General features: G+C 36.3%; 1 non-coding gene across 1 annotated transcript; it reads left to right on the forward strand.

The window, feature by feature from the left end:
* Nucleotides 1–5,520: 5,520 nt before the first annotated feature.
* LOC112472884 lies at nt 5,521–5,639 on the forward strand. The gene has a single exon (XR_003043800.1). It is a non-coding gene; the product is annotated as a 5S ribosomal RNA (ribosomal RNA).
* The last annotated feature ends 2,439 nt before the right edge of the window (nt 5,640–8,078 follow it).

Here is an 8,078-nt window from a genome sequence, read left to right on the forward strand (position 1 = left end):
CAGACAAGAAGAGAGTCCAAAGAGAGGAAACAGTATGTGCAAAAGCATGCAGACTTCAAAAGCCTGTGCATTATTGGAGGTACTGTAACATAATTCAATGTGGAAAGAGAATCAGGCATGGCATAAGATGAAAATAAAAGATAAGACAAGCAAGGATAAAGTGCAAAGTATCTCGAATGTCAGTCAGGTACTTTGTTTACTCAGAGACTAGACCATAACTGATGGAGATTACACTTGGCATGTCAACCCTCTCTTAACTGTTTAAACGCTATAACTGGAACAGCTAGTGCCCGATGGAATACTAATTGATATTCTGTGAGTGTGGAGTTGCACTGGCATTCACTGTAGGTGTTGAGTGTGTGTACTACTCACATCTCAAGCTTTACAGCTTTATGAGAGAAAAAAAACATGTTAGAATGAAACCAAAATCCCCTGAATATCAATTATTTTACTCCTTAATAACCTACAGCACAGGATCAACCTTCAATAAGTCGCAGTGGTTCTTAACACTGACAGGAGATTATATTTAACTGGAGAACTTTCAAAAAGCCTGCCATGCTCGAGATCCTCCCCAGACCAATTAGAATATGTAGGGGTGGAGCCTAGTCATCTAAATTTTTGAAAGCTCTCCAGGTAACTTTAATTTGCAGCTAGAATTGAGAACTATATTAAGAAAAATACTCCACAAAAATAAATTCCCACCTGCTACTCTAGCTTTAATTTTATGACAGTGTTTTCATGCAGCATTATAAAATTCAAAAGTTAATTTTTAAAAACATTTAAAAGTATGTGTGCGGCCATTTGAATTCTTTTGCTAAACTACCAACAATATCGCCTGAGGGACTATGGGGGTGGTGAAGGGAGTCTGAGACAGTATGCTTGGGGGTCAATGTCAGGACCTGCAGGCAGCCAATCTGTGCTGGAAATGTTCAGAGTGGGCTTTTTCACATTTTAGAGTCTCATCTTCTGAGTGTGCTGCCTGAGGCTATCGTTCTCTTTATATCTTGCAGATCTGTCTGGCAAAAAAGCTACACGCATCAACAGGTTTTGCTAAGGGTCTTATGATTAATTGGATGGCCTTTTAGCTGGACAGTTTCTGAGGACAAGATTTTTGCTATTTTGGCTCAGGAAGCCATAAGGATTAGTTGTGTAAAAATATTTAACATTACAACAGCTAATAAGCCATCCATTGCCTTAAAATATACAGCATCCAGGATTTTAATTTTAGTTATGTCCAAATATTATATGGGTTTGCAATCAATTATTTCTTATTTTCTGTACTGTTTGATCCTGAACATAGAACTGCAAGAAGAGGGTCATGTAATGATTTATACAAGAAATATTTATAGACCTTACTATATATCAAGAACAGTGCTAAGTGATGAGATTAGAAAACAGCATGTATCCAAATTCAAGGTGCTCTCATTCTACCAAAATGGCATAATAACTCTACACCAAGTCATAAAAGTTCCGCAAGAAAGGTACATGAAAAAGAAGTAAATCCAGGGTATGTCATGATCACTTATAGTGAGAGAGATTAGAGCCATGTCTTCAAGGGCCATAAATGCCAGGATAGAAAGTTCAAAAGAAACTCTCTAAACAAAGCAGAGTCATTTTTTTTTTGCATATGAAAATGATAAGATCTGAGGTTCAAGAAGATTATAAGCCTAACTGCAATATATAGGATTGGAAAGAGAAGAGGCAAGATGAGTCGTGAGTTTTATTAAATTGTTAAAATAAGAAGTAATGGTGACGTGGGCAAGGGAACTGGAAGGATCGAAAGGAAGAGACAGATGCTAGAATGATTACAGAGATAAAGTGTAATGGACTGAGCATATATTTTCAAATTGAGACTACTAAACAGATTGTGGGACTAATAGCATTCATCTATCCGTCAAATTATTAAACAAATCTTTATTAAATGGCTATTACACATCAAGCATTGTGTTGGGTTCTGGAAGTACAGTAATGAATTTAGCAATGAATGGTCCTTGCCTTCATATAGCTTCATCTACTGAGACAGACAATAAGTAAAAGATACAAATAATTAACAGAGTGCTGCAAAGGAAGTTTGAAGATGCCAAAAGAGAACAACAGGTATTAGTGATGACCGGGATGATAGACAGCACTACTTTATATTGGGCATTAAGTGAAGACCTCTCTAAGGAAATATTATATTGAAGATCTAAAGGAGATATCAGAAAAAGCAAGCACTGAAGAATAAGGAAAACCCAATGCAAAGGCTCTGAAGTGGGACAATCAGTATATTTATCTGTTTGAAGAAGAGAGAGTTGCTAGTATGTTAACTGATGCTGAGAAGTTGAATAAGATGAAAATGGTAAATCGACCAATAGTTTTAGAAGCACAGATGCTATTGCTGACCTTGATGAAAGCAGTTCCAGTTGAATGAGGAAAAAACAAAATTGCAGTGAACTGAAAAGTGAGTGGGAAAAATCAAGGGAAGTGGGTACAGTATGTTTAGTAGAGAAAAGAAATGAGGGAGTAGCTAGAGGGCGATATAGAACAGGGCAAGTTGCAGTTTGTTAAAGTGGTGTGAGAATTTAGATCTCATCTGTATGTAGAACTGGTAGCGAGGGAGAGATTGATGCGCACGAGAAAATAAATCTGGGAGTAGGGATGATACATCCTAGAACCTCTGCTTCATGCTCACCTTGCATCTGAATTGGATAAATGACTCAAGGCTGATTCTTTCCCAAGTTGGGTTCTATTTGAGGGAGAAGATAAAATAAGGACCAGAAGGACATTGTAGAATGTTGAGGGAAGGAAAGATACTGAGCAGAACGGAGGAAGAGAAGGCTGAAGGAAAACTGAGATCTTACTCACCAAACTGTCTGTTGCCTAAATTCTAGTGTAGCTTCCTGTCAGCCCTGCCCCAAATTTTAGAATACAGACTGCTTAATTTGATGTAACCAAATAGTAAATGACGAGGTGGGAAGCACACTCAGTCTCTTTCTCTACCTTCAAAAGCCAGTGTAGTGGCCCCAGAATGTTATTTCATCATTCAGGACAATTTATAAAATCTATTAGGGAACCACCAATCTTTTATTTGTCAACCATGGACATTTTAAAAATCTCACAATGTACAGCCACCATCTCATAGAAGAAAGACTACTTTAGGACCAAAGAATAGTAATAACATATCAAGATTAATAACAAATCTAGTTTCATAGAAAACTTCTCCGCACTGTCTTATTTTATTTTATAAGTCTCCCATGGATTGATGAAAATACCATCCCAAGGTTGTGTCAGTACAGAAAGTAGTGTTAGTGTATCACCAGATGGAATGACTTATAAAATCTTTTCCAATTCAAACTGTATGATTCAGTCAATGTTAACCAAAAAGTATCACATTTGAAGTCAAACAGATCCTTTTTCATGTTCTATTCAATGATCTCATAACTTTTCCCAAGGCCCCTCTGCAGTTCATTCGGCCTTAAGGATGTAAAGCAACCCTCTGCCATTCACATCAGTTTCAAAGGCCTCTTCTCCCAAGTCTTCAGACAGCCCAGAGCATTTACAAATAAACATCTCTCTCTCAGCACAATAGATAATAGCAGGCTCCACTGTTTTCGGTCAGCTTGAATGTTGATTAAGACCTCAGTAATCACACTGCACTAACAAATCCAAAATCAAAAACAAAGATTAATCTTCAGAGAACACAAAGAAAGAACTGAAAGAAAAAAAAAAAAAAAGCTGCCTTGCCAAAAGTAAAAGATGAAAGAAAGCTCACTGGTGAGCTTATTTGGATATTTTCATTTCTAAAGTGTTCAAGTATCCTAGTATTTTTTAGCACTCTAAAAGAGACATATTAAAATATATCAAATAGGATATTTAAAAAGATGACTTATTACAGGCGAACTCAAAATACCAGAATTGTTACTTGCTTAATAAGAGCTCTGATCTGTGGGCATGTGCCTGATGACACCTTTCTAATTCCACCAGCGAGGGCCTGAAGTAAAGTTTCTTCAAGGCAGGGTCTGCTTTATTGAATTCCCTGCCTGTCTCAATTCTATATATTTCCAATTAGCTGACCTTCAAAGCTGACGGTGGTAGAAGAGAATTGTTTTCTGACAAGCTAACATTTTAAGGCTAATGGTTTTTTAATAAGCAATTGAGTTTGCAGCATTCAGCTCTTGTTATGTTTTATTGGTTTTGGTGCTTTAATTTGCTATGCGTATTTTGGCACAACTCCATGGCAGGTGTAATTTTTAAACTAGAATCAATAAGATTCACTGTGATGTATGATGTGAGTATTCCAAGCTTAGCTTCCAAAACAAAACACTAGGCTTGGTTCTTCCCAGAGCCCTGTAAAGAAAATGTGTTGATTCCTTAGGGCTTTCCTCACTGCAGCTTTTTGAAATCTTGTTCACACTCCTTGAATGTCCAAATCTGCCCTTCCTTAAACAGCTCTCACTCAGAACTTATGACCTTATCTCTTTATTCTTGAGATGAAGTTCATCTAACAGGAGAGCCTAAGTACAGCTCGTTTTTCTCTTCAAAAATCTCTCTAGTGCTTTCTTCAGTATTGCCAATTAATAGGGACTTAATATATCTTTGTTAAGTGCTAGCTGAATGAACTTGAAGTCTTCCTTCTCTGACTAAAAGGAAAAGAAACTCCTCCTTTCTAAGACAAACACTTCTTAATAATATAGAATTTATCTGATTCTACTCCCTTCTGCCTTCTTCAAGATCTTGCTTTATCATATATTCCTTCTTAGTCCGAGTGTCTTTGATCTCAATTTCTCCAATGGTCGCTTAGTGGCTTCCTATAAACAGAGAGATGTCTCAATTTTGTTAAGCTGTAGTCTGAGGGAAGAAGAGAGTGGTAATTGGGACAGGGCACATGTAGGGGTATATTATGTTGGGTGGTAATGTTCTCACGTACTCATTTTGTGTACTTTCTATATCTGTGTTCTATTTAAGAAAAGGCAAGGAGAGGAGAAGGGTAAGGAAGGGAGTGAGGAGGGGAGGGGAGAGGAGGGAAGGAGAGGACAGGAAAGGACAGGAGAGGAGAGGGCAGGAGGAGAGAGTTGAGGAAACCACCTCAAGGGCAAGAACATAATTAGAAATATTCATAACAGGCTTGAGAATATGGACAACTCTAATGAATCGGTAGCAAATTCTTTCACAACTCAGCTAAACTTCAACACTTTATTTTAAACAAAATTGAAGAATGATTTGCAGTTGTCATATAATTATATATAATATATAACTTTTGGTGTATAATACATAAAGTATATTATTTTGAGTACGTAACTCACAAAGAATTTAAAGAATTGAGTGAAATTGCTATAAGAGAAAAACATCTCCATCCATTATCATGTATTTATTTATGAGAAAAAGTCTCTTTGGCACTTTCATCCATAAAAACAAAAAATAAAGACAGAATTGATACTGAACCCTGTCTCGTTCTAGCAATTAATAAAATCATGTATGTTTATAAGAGTGAATGGGAGATGTAGAAACAATTCCATGCATCTCATTAAAAAATGCATTGTCATCTACGGCCATGCCACCCTGAACAAGCCCGATCCCATCTGATCTCGGAAGCTAAGCAGGGTCGGGCCTGGTTAGTACTTGGATGGGAGACCACCTAGGAAAACCAGGTGCTGTAGGTGTAAAACATTTTTAAAAATAAGGGATTGTAAACTGACAAGTTCCTTACAATCTGTGAGGTCAACCAAGGGTTGCCTCACCTAAAAAAAAATGCATTGTCAAATAAATGTTAACATTTTATGATCAGTAATTATTTTCCAAAAAAAATTTAATACCTTATTTTCAATCCATTGTACATTGCTATTCATTGCAATGCTAATTCAGATCAGAAGAAATTTAACACTTACCTTATGGTCACTTGATATTAAAAAAATCAGTGTTTATATGGTTTTCTGAGGTTAATAATAGAGTGAACTATAAAATGGCTTTTAAGCATTAGAATACAATGGCCTGCCATGGATGAACCTTACAAATATAATGAAGAAAGGGAAAAAAGCAAGTCACAAAGGCTATATACTGTATGATTCTCTTTATATAAAGTTCAAACGGGCAAAACTAATCTATATCAGCCATCAACAAACCTTTTCTGTAAAGGAAAAGATAGTAGATATTTTAGATCTTGTGAGCCATAAGGTCTCTATCTCAACGACTCAAATCAGGCATTGTGACATGAAAACCACCAGAGAGTACAAAGTCGAGGGGGCATGACTATGTTTCAATAAAACTGTTTACCAAAAAAAAAAAGAAAGAAAGAAAAGAAAAGAAAAGGTCGGATTCCACATGTGAGCTATAGTATGGAAACCCCTGATCTATATTGCTTAGAGGTGCACACATATATGTAGCACCATAATAAAGCTATGATTACCTCTGGGGGAGATGCAATGCTGCAAATGGTCAGGTGTAGGGTGACAGTAATTTGTTTTTTTGACCTCAGTTAGTTATTACAATGTCGTTCGCTATACAAATATTTACTAAACTTTACATATGTTTTATGTCTTTTTCTGTGTATTATATTTTAAAATAGAATTCTATAATAATTCCAAATTAGTAGTTGATAGATGGTCACGGGGATGAGGAACACGGCATAGGGAATGCAGTCAGCAGTAATGGAATGGCTAAGTGGAGAGCCAGAGGAGAGAAAGAGCAATCAGGGGGATCGTTCTATAAACTATATAAATGTCTAACCAATGTACTGTACACTTGAAACTGATCAAATTTAAAAAAGAATAAACCCAAATAAAGGGGAAAAATTATAAAATAATTCTTCCATTTTATTGCATTTTGTTAAATGACACGCTACAAAATTATATTCACTTACTTTTATGCCAATAATAAAAACATTCCTTTCTTTACACACTCAACAAAGTATGTTGCTAGTTGCTTGACCTCAAAAATCACAATTCCAGGAAATTAGCCCAAGAAACTAATTGCACAAGAGAAAAACTGAATGCACAAGGAAATTTTCCCCAATGTTACTTGTTCTGGTAAAATCTTAGAAATACCCTAAGTAGCCACCAATGAAATGTTTGTGAAATAAATTATGGAAGATTATATTGCCATTAAAAGTGATAATGCAAATCTATATTTATTGGCATGTGGACATACCATGAAATGAAAATAAGCGGGTTACAAAATAATATACAGTATAATTCTATATGTATAATAGTTTATGCATATACATTTATAGAAAATATTCCGTAAAGTTCTGTTAATGATTATCTAAACTCAAGGATTGGAATCAAAACTGTGATACAGCTTCCAGCCTGTACAGGAGCTTCTTCTTCTACAGATATATTTCTTCTTCAGTCTAATATAGTCAAAGGCAAGTATTCAGGGAGCTACAATGATTTGGTCATTTCTATATCATGAATCAAAATACTGCACAGTATTTGGTCAAGAGGATCCTGCCAGAGGAATGTTCTGATTTATTAAACTTGTCTCCCTAAGAATGATAAAGTAGCTGAATCGATCATTTTAGACACCCTCTTCTTTGCCTGGATCTTAGGAAATAAGCCAGTAAGACATAAGGCCCTCACATGTGATGTGGCAGCCTTAAGGAAAGGAGCCAGTGGAAGGCTGATTCTACTCTGAGTATGCAATTATGATCCAACCTTCACACTGAGAGGGACTGCTGTTAAGTGTGTTAAGACCTGGTTACAGAAGCTGAGAACACACCCAAGACCTCGGGATGATTCTCCCAAACCAAACGCTACTCTTCTTGATCACCCTGAGACAGAAAAAAAGAAGAGTGGGTAACAGGGATCCATACAACGCAAGCATGGTCCAGAGAGAGACATTAACTTTGTATTAACTACAATTAACATTCATCCCATTGGAAAGGATTTTCAACTCATGAGTCATCTATCAAGGGCCAATGGGGAGGGAGAATGAATTGGTAATATTGTGTGATTGATGCCATTTCTATATTTCCCTTTTTCCCATATGCATAACAAATGAGGTCATTTTTTCATGTCTGGTGTTAAGATTTGAACCATACAGATGAGGCATGGATAACTAAAAAAAACATAAATATATGCATAGACAATGGTCTGCAAGTATGT

This window comes from Pteropus alecto, unplaced genomic scaffold (assembly GCF_000325575.1).
Source record: "Pteropus alecto unplaced genomic scaffold, ASM32557v1 scaffold139, whole genome shotgun sequence".
In the NCBI taxonomy this organism is placed as follows: Eukaryota; Metazoa; Chordata; class Mammalia; order Chiroptera; family Pteropodidae; genus Pteropus; species Pteropus alecto.